The sequence below is a fragment of the Helianthus annuus genome, chromosome 15, assembly GCF_002127325.2.
Source record: "Helianthus annuus cultivar XRQ/B chromosome 15, HanXRQr2.0-SUNRISE, whole genome shotgun sequence".
NCBI lineage: Eukaryota > Viridiplantae > Streptophyta > Magnoliopsida > Asterales > Asteraceae > Helianthus > Helianthus annuus.
In genome coordinates this window covers 85,507,957-85,516,693 of record NC_035447.2, presented here as the reverse complement: position 1 = coordinate 85,516,693, position 8,737 = coordinate 85,507,957, and the positions used below count along the sequence as shown (strand labels likewise).

Genomic DNA, 8,737 nt, shown 5'->3' with positions numbered 1-8,737 from the left:
ATGCTCCCGTTGCTAGACTTGAAGCGATTAGAATCTTTCTAGCATTTGCATCGTGGAAAGGATTTAAAGTTTTTCAGTTAGATGTGAAAACGACTTTTCTCTATGGGAAGGGAAAAGAGGAGGTTTATGTCGGACAGCCACCGGGCTTCACCGATCCAATCCACAAAGACAAGGTGTATTTACTGGATAAAGCGTTGTATGGTTTACACTAGGCCCCGAGAGCTTGGTACGAGACATTGTCTCAACACCTACTTGCCAACAGCTTCATCCATGGAAAAGTGGATGCCACTCTCTTCACCAAAGAAGTCGACGAACATCTTCTGATAGTTCAGATATACGTAGATGATATCATATTTGGGTCAACAAATAAGATTTGTGCAAAGAGTTTGAAAAAGTCATGAAGCAAAAATTTGAAATGTCATCAATGGGTGAGATGAAATTATTCTTGGGACTTCAAGTTGATCAGCTGCCTGAGGGAATATTCATACATCAGACGAAGTACGTTCATGATATCTTAGAGAAATTTGGGATGTCAGGATCTACTCCAGCTTCCACCCCGTTAGCGATGAACCATGGGTTAAACCCTGATCTCACCGGAGAGAAGGTAGATGAAACGATGTATCGTTCCATGATCGGATCGCTGATGTACTTGACTGCTTCAAGACCCGATATCATGTATCCTACCTGCCTCGCAGCAAGATTTCAATCTAACCCCAGAGCTTCGCATATGGTGATTGTGAAACGGATATTACGCTACCTGAAAGGAACTCCATCATTGGGGTTGTGGTATCCAAAAGAAGGCGATTTCACGCTCGAAGGGTATTCCGATTCCGATTTCGGATGCTGCAAAGTTAATGCTAAATCAACAACAGCGGGATATCAGTTTTTTGGACCACGATTGGTCACCTGGCAATGTAAGAAGCAGACCTCTATAGCTTTATCCACATGTGAAGCCGAGTATGTATCTGCTAGCAGTTGCTGCTCTCAGATCTTGTGGATCCAGCAACAGATGCGCGACTACGGTTTGCAATTTCTTAACACCCCTATCTTTGTTGATAATGAGGCAGCGATAAACATCACAAAAAATCCTGTTCATCACGCAAAAACTAAACACATCGAGATTCATTATCACTTCATTCGCGATTGTTTCGAGAAGAAGTTGATACGAATTGAGAAAATCCACACTGACAATCAAAAAGCTGATTTACATACCAAAGTGTTTGATAAAACTCGGTTTAAATATCTGTTAAAACTAAATGGTATGAAGCTTTATCGGTGTCGGATGGGATTATTGGCTTTGATGAAGGTACCACTGTAGATGATGTTGAAAAGCAATCTGCAATGGTTTGTCGATTTTTTACTTGCTTTGGTATTTAGGGGGAGTAGGTAGGTTGTTTCCAGAAAATACAAAAATAGTAAAAATTCAAAAATCCAAAAACATGAAATATGTTAAAATCCAAAAACAATAGAAAACTAAAAAAGAGCTTGTGTAAAAAGGGAAAATGATAGTACATCAGTTATACAGTTACAATATGCTAAAGAAATGAAAAGTTTTAAAACATTAAACAGTCTCGCTGATGATGTGCCGGTAGGTTTTCACACACTTAGTAGGTTTGTTCGGGATATAAGCCTAAAATCATCACTTGCTTATTTCGTGGGGAATATCTCTCGGATATATAGGTAACCCCTGAAATCTTGTTTGAAAGACGCTATTTCTGACATACTAGGTCTTTGTACGTGATGATATCTAGGGTATTATACCAGGACTTCTGATTTTGCGGGAGCAATAGCCTAGTCCTCGTATAATGCTTTGCATTAGCTTTAATCTTAAAGCTCACCCTCAACATAAAAAATGATGAAACATTGCAAAATGCTAATCATGTGCTGTTGAAATAAAAGATTCCCAAAGGGAACCCACCTAAAGTCGAACCATCATCTCTCTGCACGAACGGAGGTTCTGACCTGAGGTCTTATGGTTTCGCATTTACCCCATTACAAATATCATTAGTGTGCATTCACATGTAAAACTGAATATAGTGGTCTGGATACGGGAGTATATTCTGTGATGGTACACTCGTATAAGCTAAGTCTCTAAAACATTAAATTCGTATCCTGAACAGATTGAAATTTGCGTGAGAATTTAAATTGGAACAGTATATCGACAATCTAAGCGAATTGTTTAATTCTGTGTATGTTATCAAGCTTAACGGTGCTAGTAACTTGTTGATAACTGATATGATTCCCTGACACGCTCACCAAAAATATGTTTGTAAATAGCTTTCATTTACTGCATTTCATTTCTGTTAAATTTCCAAAACTCAAAAAGATTTAATAGTTTTCTAGTTTAGAATCTTTATTGAAAATCCAAAAAGATTTTTCATTTCTGCTTTATTTTTCCGAAAAACTAAAGTGGAAAGCTGATCTTCAGATTCGCAGTTTGAAGCAGATGCAGGAAGATTCTTACTAGAAGATGAGTTTGGAACTAATCATGATAATACCTGAAAGTTGAAAAGTCAAAACAAGTTCATTCATTTGAAACTTGTAATTTTTCAGAAAAAATGTTGAACAAAATCAGTTTTTCTTTTGTCTCAGGTCAACCAAGGTCATTAAGTTGGACTTGGTAGACAAATTGAGTACCCAGGGTCATTAACTTGAACCTGAAGACTAAAGTGGATTATTAAAACTGATGAACATCAAAAGAAGTTTAAATGTGAATAGATTGTAATGTCATATTTTTTAGAAGCATGTTATAGGTTTGAAAGTGTGATAGCAGAAAAATGAAATCCCCATGGCAAAGGTTGTGTAAAGTTTGAGCCAGAATTCAAGTCCCAGCTTATCGAGAGGGGGAGTCTTCGAAAGGGGGAGTCAAAATTCTGGATCAACATTCAAAGGGGAGTTTAAATATAGAGATTGAAGGATGCTTTCAGTGTCAAATCTATTTGAAAAGAAAGACAAGACTGATCAAGACTGAAGACTCAATCCCGAAGACTTCGTCAACATCCAAGGGGGAGTCTGTTGGTGCATAAATGTCTGTTAACTTTGTCTTGTATCGAGTCATGTGTCTAGATAGGATAAACCAGTGTTCAGCAGGTTGGAAAACAGGTTTTGTATGTTTAAAGGTAATTTCGCACGAAATAAGCTTATGCTATTTCGCACGAAAGTAACAAGTGTAATTTCGCACGAAATTAGCATTGCCTATTTCATACGAAATTACAACCCTATAAATACCCAACTTGCTGATTCATTTGTAACGGTCTTGATTTCAGAGCCGAGGTGCTGCCAGTTTGTCAAACGATCTGTAAAAGCTTTGAAATCATTAATAAAAAGATAATTAGGGAGAATCAAGCTGTATTACGTCAGAATCACTGATTCCGCCTTTGATTTTGATTTAAAACTCTTCTGATTGACTCGTTAGGGTCACATGACGAACCAACAGGTAGCCACTCGGCCGGTAACCGCGTGGCGTATTTGTATTGATTATAGGAAGTTATATTCCGCAACTTCCAAAAATCACTTTCCTTTACCATTTATTGACCAAATAGTTGAGAAATTAGCCGGTCAAAAGTTTTACTGTTTTCTGGATGGCTATTATGGTTACAATCAAATTGCCATTCATCCGAAAGACCAATCAATGACCACTTTTATGTGTCCATATGGCACATTATCATTTAGGCAAATGCTATTTGGACTATGTAATGCCCCCGCTACCTTTCAGAGGTGTATGATGAGTATCTTTTCGGATATGGTGGGGGAGTCTTTGGAAATCTTCATGGATGATTTCTCAATAATTGGGTCATCTTTTGATACTTACCTTGACAAGTTAGAAGAAGTTTTAAAACGTTGTGTGGAAACTAACTTGGTCTAGAGTTGGGAGAGGAGCCATTTTATGGTTCAAGAAGGGATAGTGTTGGGGCATGTAGTATCAAGTCGTGGGATAGAGGTTGATCATGCGAAAGTGCAAGTCATTTCTACTTTACGCTATCCCACGAGCGTTAAGGGCGTTAGATCATTTTTGGGTCATGCAGGATTTTATAGGAGGTTTATAAAAGGATTTTGTGATATTACAAAACCTTTATGTAATCTTTTGTTAAAAGACCAAGACTTTAATTCTGACAAACAATGTGAAAATGCCTTTAATGTGTTGAAACGGAAATTGGATGAGGCCCCAATCTTCTAATCACCAAATTGGTTTTTACCATTTGAAATTATGTGTGATGCAAGTTGTAGGATCATATTCTGACCCGATTGAGTCGTTCAGAGGCGTTCAACTACGTTTCAGGTGCGGAATTACAAGAAATGTAGGTAGAAACAACTGAATCTTCACTAAAAGTGCTGGTTGTATTGACTATCACACAATTACAAGCAGTTCTTCACACCGACAGCACTTCGGCGTGGAATACAAGATCATGCTTATAGTTTCGCTCAAATGATCCACTATTTATAGACATGAAGGTTTCGCTCATATGGACATATCCATATGAGCGGAACTATTCTTGACCAAATAAGCGAAACTATATCCTAGGGCCATAAAAGCGAAACTATCTTCCTAACCACATATACTTTCCAGTTTTCTCGTAAAACGTGCCCTAATCTATACAAAACAATGTTTGACTCGATCCAAGACGAAGTTGACAGATGTAGTGCACCAACAGACTCCCCCTCAGATGTTAACGGAGTCGTCCATCAAGTCACGACAAAGTTGTGTCTTCACATCTTCAGTCTTGATCAGTCTCTGGGTTTTTCTCTCTCTCTATCTTCAGACTCCCCCTCTCAATTTGCTGGCGTTCCTTTGTTCTTCAGCAATATCTGATACAGGATCGTTGTCTGCTTCTTCATCTTCCAAGACTGAGACCTGGCTCAAACTATAGAGACTTCAATTTCCAGGATCGACACTTGGCTGAATCTGCACATACTTAACCCAGAAATAAATTTTCTAAATTTAACAATTTGTAGTGCACCAACTCTTGACATAGTCAGATTACTCCTTCTCATAACATATTCACAATCAACTACTCTCCCTCAGATTACACACACATGATGAACCACTTGTTGATTTTGAAAACATTTTTTGACAATTAATACATACTCCCCCTCACAACAATGCCATCATGTTTAGCACTCGGAACTTTGAAAATCAGCTTTCCAACATCAGTTGTCGAAAATCTTTTTGGCTTTTTCAAAAGTTTATGCTAAAACACACACAAAATCTTTTTATTTTTTTCTGAAAGAAAGTATATGACATCACATGTAAAAACAGAACAAAGCAGAAACTGAAATATTTACAAACAATATTTTTGTGAGTTCGTGTAAGAGGATCATATCAGTTTATGAGACATGTCACTAACACCATTAAGCTTGATTACATTTTAAGCTCTAAACAATTCACCTAGATTGTCAGTATGTTTGTCCACTTAAATTTCCACATAAATTTCAACTGCTTCGAGATACGAATTAATGTTTTAAGCACTTAAACTTATTCGTGTGTCCTACTTCTTGAATATACTCCCGTATCCAGATCCCAATATTCAGTCTTACAGGTGAGTATACCACAGATGATATCTGTCAGGGGTTAGATGCGAGGGCCGTGAGAGCTCAGGTCGATACTTCTGTATACGCAGAGAGATGACGACTTCGACTTTCGGTGTGTCCCCTTTAGAGGATCTTTTTGATTACAAGAGCAGTGACTATCAATTTTATTGTTTCATCAGCTTGCTGAGGGCGATGCTATATTTCAAGCATATGCGGAAAGCATTATCCGGGGACTAGGTCAGTACTTCCATACAACAGAAGTCCCGGGATAATACCCCAGATATCACTGAGCATAAAAACCTAGTTTCTCAAAATAAGGGACCTTTCAAACAAGATTTCAGGGGTTACCTATATATCCAAGATGTTGTTCCCCACAGAATAAGCAAGTTTGAATTTTTAGGTTTATATCTCGTCAAAAAACCTACTGGCATATCCGCAGTGAGATTGTTTATCACATTTTAACTTTCCAATTCTTTAGCATGTTGTGACAGTCCACTGATGTACTATCATTTCCTCTTTTCACTACGAAACTCATTTTTGAATATTATCATGTTTTTGGCTTTTTCAAATTTTCTAATGTTTTTGGATTTTCTGAAATTTTCTGGCATTTTCTATACTCCCCCTAAAATGCAAACACATTAAAGAAATTTGAAAACTATCTAAGCTCTTGACCCACTTGAAGAAAATTCAAAACAAACTGTAAAGAAACATGACACCCGATATCAAATCGCCTCAATTCGCCATTCACTAAACATAAACAATCTGAACTCCCCCTTTCACAAACCATTTTCTCATTTAAAACTCAAAACACTTAAGTTTGTTTTAATCAAAATGATTTTTCCAGAAAATGAGTTTGTTTTTATCACTTTAGATTACACGTGGGTTAAAATCGGGGTTATGGTTCATCATCTTGTCTGTTTTAATGTTAGTAAATCAAGTACAACTCAATGTCCCTGATTTACCGTGTTGCATTCAAGCAAACTTTGTACCACTTGTAAAGAATAACCACTTGTAAGATCACAATCAATACCACTTGTAGGTATGATCAACAAAAACCACTTGTAGGAATGAGTCATCTACATTAACCTCTTTACCACTTGTAAAATTGTAACACCCCAAAAATATGCAATTTATGAATGTTATTTAAAATGTTTAGTCATGTTATATTTAACCTAGTAAAGTATATATGTTAGTAACTTGAATAGAGGGAAGGTTATGTGACAAATAGCAATTTAAGTAAATAGGGGGACTAAACTTGTTAAAAGATGGAAGTTTTATAATTACTAGTAAATAAGGATTAATAAAAACAAAAACACACATTACGTGTGTTCTCTGGGATCGATCAAGAAGGGAAAGCAAGGGGGAAACCCTAAATTCTGCAAATTAGCAAAATTGAAAGGGAAATCAAGGCCAAATCACATGCATGAACTCGAAACCTTAACTATCTAAGCTAGTACAACAAGCGGTAAGTCAAATTTTCTGTTTTGGATGAATTGTAGAAAGTGGGTTTTAACCCAATCATGAAATTATGTGGAAATTATATACAAGTGAGAGTTAGGGTTTCATAATGGTTCGAAAATTCTGCTTGATTTCTGATTGATTGAATGATTTAAGTGTATTACCCAATTGTTGTGAAGAAATCATAAACCCAATGTTTTGCATGTAAGCTATTAGATGAAAATTTATAAATGATCTTGCATAGAGATAGAAGAATTAGTTAAGATGGTGTAGGATGAAAGAAAGTTATGAACTTGACTGATTCTTGTTAGTTTAGAAGGTGAATAAGTAGAGTTAAGCTATAAATACTTGTACCTTGTGCTTTGTTGATAATGTGCACATCAAGTGTTTGACAAAATGCCTCAATGAAAATGCTAGTCATATAAGCCATAAACTTTATGTGAATTGAATATGTTTATGAAGCATGAGTAAATTGTATGATGTTTTATCGATTGATATGTGTAAATGAGTATGAAACATAAATTAAGAGAATAAATGGTTATATGTAGGCGTTAAGGAAGAAAGTTCGAGTCAAGTGAAGCAACAAGGGGATCAAGACCGAGGTACGCTACTTATACAATTTTTAGTTTTCACGATAGAAATGTGTTTATCAATAAATGTGTTAATTCAAACCAAGAATGGAAAAAGATGTGTGTATAGACCCTTCTCTTGAACGGGTCGAATAATGTTATTGTAAGATTAGAAGGAATGGTATGGAGTTCCATTGGAACACGTTACCGTGCAAGAATGAAAGAATGTAGTAAAGCACAAGTTGTGAATGTCACATTTGTTTCAAGTCCGTAAGTTAGATTCTTGAGTTAAAGAAAGAAATTATTGTTCTAATGAGTTTTTGATGTTGTGGTCATGTAGGTAAATCTCATGTCTAGCTATCAAGCTTTGCCCGGTTCGAACACGCCTCAAGCCCGTCAAGCGTTCTGCATTTTGTAAAAGTCAATGTTTAATACTTTGTCACTTATGTCTACGTCTAGTAGTTAAACCTAGTTTCTATTTTGATTGTCTTTTGGAAAACTTGTAGTAAGTACGTATTTAAAGTTAATGGTTTTGTAAGTAAAAACATGGTATGTTTTGACGTGTATGTTGTGTCTTTTTAATGGTTGCGTATTTTTGAATGACATTTGATTATGAAAAACAGGGGACCGCTCGTTTTGCAAACGGGTCATGCCCAAATTTCGTTAGAAAGTACGTTGTTATTTAATAAATTTAAAAAGAAAATTATGGACGTTACAAGTTGGTATCAGAGCCTAGGTTTGAGGGATTTGAGCATCGAATGCTTGAACTCAAACCGAAAGCTCGTGTGAAGTATGTGTTCGTTCCGCGGCGCGAAGCAAGTAAGTACCTTTAAAGTTCGAATTTTTGCATTATGAATAATTTGGTTATGAAACATTATGGAATGTTAGGGAAATCATTACGGGATGATGTGGAAAGGTTTGTGATGAAACGGATGAGTATAGGTTAAAACGGGTCGGAAAGATGGCTGCAAATAAGAAAATTATCATAGTGTGCTGGGCGTCACCGTAAGTGATGTGCGTGAAGTGTGTTATATTTTTGATGTATATTTAAGCCCCTTTTTACACTTTTAGCCAAGTTTTAAATTTATAAAACACGATATTCACTAACACTAAACACACATATGGGCAAGTGCACCCATCGTGGACGTAGTATAGTGTTGGTAAGATACCGAGGTCGTCCA

The 8,737-nt window shown here is 36.4% G+C and overlaps 1 long non-coding RNA gene across 1 annotated transcript; it reads left to right on the top strand.

Annotated features, from left to right (window-relative positions):
• Window positions 1–6,880: 6,880 nt before the first annotated feature.
• On the top strand, window positions 6,881–7,983 carry LOC110909757. The gene is made up of 3 exons (XR_002575599.1): window positions 6,881–6,994; window positions 7,536–7,589; window positions 7,897–7,983. It is a non-coding gene; the product is annotated as an uncharacterized LOC110909757 (long non-coding RNA).
• The last annotated feature ends 754 nt before the right edge of the window (window positions 7,984–8,737 follow it).